This window comes from Anopheles moucheti (assembly GCF_943734755.1).
Source record: "Anopheles moucheti chromosome X unlocalized genomic scaffold, idAnoMoucSN_F20_07 X_unloc_39, whole genome shotgun sequence".
NCBI lineage: Eukaryota > Metazoa > Arthropoda > Insecta > Diptera > Culicidae > Anopheles > Anopheles moucheti.
In genome coordinates, this window is record NW_026453547.1 from 62501 (window position 1) to 65000 (window position 2500).

The window sequence follows — 2500 nt, forward strand, 5'->3', positions numbered from 1 at the left end:
TCGATTTTTGGGTCGCCGACACAAGCTCGGGTCAAAAAAATTTTTTTTTTCACGGTGACTCAAAACATCAATTTTAGACTCCCCTGAGTATGAAAAGTGAAACGAAAATCATTTTTGAGAAGAAAAAATTTTTGTATGGGAGGGCCCCTGCTAGAACATTTTTCCCAAGTGAGTCGATTTTTGGGTCGCGACACAAGCTCGGGTCAAAAAAAATTTTTTTTTCATGGTGACTCAAACATCAATTTTAGACTCCCCTGAGTATGAAAAGTGAAACGAAAATCATTTTGAGAAGAAAAAAATTTGTATGGGAGGGCCCCTGCTAGAACATTTTTCCCAAGTAAATTCGATTTTACCCGGTGAGTCAAAAAATTTTGAAAAAAATATTTTGCCAAATCGTGTTCATTGCCTATTATAAGGGACCAGGTCAGCTCACACGCATTTTTGGAGACCATATGGAAAGTGCGTCTGGGATTGCGGAAATTAAGTTTAGAGTGTTAAATGATGGTTTCGCAATCCCGAAAGGCTCAAAATCCACCCTAAGGTCCCCTGGGTGAAATGTGGTTTCCAAGGTGTGGAGCGCTATCGGTGATAGAGTTGGAATGTGATTTCCAGAGCGCAGGGCGACTGGGCTTAGAGCGAAAATCATAGACAAGGGTAAGTATTGGACTGAACGACCTCGAAGCAAACGAAAATCATAGACAAGGGTAATGGACTGAACGACTCGAAGCAAACGAAAACCACACACAAGAGTAATGGACTGAACGAATCGAAGCAAACGAAAACCACACACAAGAGTAATGGACTGAACGAATCGAAGCAAACGAAAATCACATACAAGAGTAATGGACTGAACGAATCGAAGCAAACGAAAAACCACAGACAAGAGTAATGGAGGTGAACGAATCGAAGCAAACGAAAACCAAAGACAAGAGTAATAGAGTGAACGAATCGAAGCACACGAAAACCATGAACACAGGGATAACTGAGAACGAACCTACCTATCAGAGCATGTGAAAGCATGGACAAGAGTACTGAAAATCGGACCAAACCTCTAGAAGCACACGAAAATCATGGACAAGAGTACTCAAAAACACGGACCAAACCTATCGAAGCTCACGAAAACCATGAACACAGGGATAACTGAGAACGAACCTACCTATCAGAGCATGTGAAAGCATGGACAAGAGTACTGAAAATCGGACCAAACCTCTAGAAGCACACGAAAATCATGGACAAGAGTACTCAAAAACACGGACCAAACCTATCGAAGCTCACGAAAACCCATGAACACAGGGATAACTGAAAACGAACCGAACCTCTCGTAGCAAACGAAAAACATGGACAAAATTATTCGAAACGAACCGAAGCTCGATGCGAAAAACATGGAAAAGCAAGCCCGTAAGTCGCACTATCAAGCCCATAAGTCGCACTATCAAGCCATAAGTCGCACTATCAAGCCCGTTAGTCGCACTATCAAGCCCGTTGGTCGCACTATCAAAGCCCGTTAGTCGCACTATCAAAGCCCGTTAGTCGCACTATCAGGCCCGTAAGTCGCACCAAAAAGCCCGTAAATTGCCCTATCAAGCCCGTTAGTCGCACTATCAGGCCATAAGTCGCACCAACAAGCCCGTAAATTACCCTATCAAGCCCATAAGTCGCACCAAAAAGCCCGTAAATTGCCCTATCAAGCCCATAAGTCGCACCAAAAAGCCCGTAATTCGCACCAAAAAGCCCGTAAATTGCCCGATAAAGCCCGTAAATTGCCGATCAAGAGCCAGCGCTGCATTGTCGGTTAATCCCGTCGATCGCGCCGGCTATTTCTCAGAAGGTTGTACGGACACCATACCCGGTGGCAAGTACCGCGAAGTTTATAACGCAACAGAACGTTCGCCAGTCGGACACAAGAATTGGAAAAGCTCGTTGTAGTGTACAGGAATCGAACCGAACCTCCTAGCGAGAATAGGGTCCCGTGAGCAATCGCGCGGACCTATGTGAAATGGTTTAGAGTGTGATGTGATGTGATACACGGTGGAAGCGGTGCATGGTGACATGCATCACTCAGAGAGATATGGAACCGGTGGTCTTCCAGTTGCTTAAGTGCTTCGGTTGGCTTATGGTTAAAGGAGTGTGAATTCGATTCACCCCGGTATCGAACGTGTGTGGGATACTCACGCCGGTACGAGAGAGAATTCTGGTTGATCCTACCAGTAATATACGCTTGTCTCAAAGGTTAAGCCATGCATGTCTAAGTACGAACATCAATGAATGTGAAACCGCATAAGGCTCAGTATAACAGCTATAATTTACAAGATCATAAACCCAATGAGTTAGTTGGATAACTGTGGAAAAGCCAGAGCTAATACATGCAACATGCCGGGACTGGTACCCTCGCCGGGTGCTGGAACTGGTGCACTTATTAGTTAAACCAATCGCCTCCGGGGCGGCTTGAGTTGAAGTCTGGATAAGCTCGCAGATCGTATGGTCGCTCGCCGACTGACGA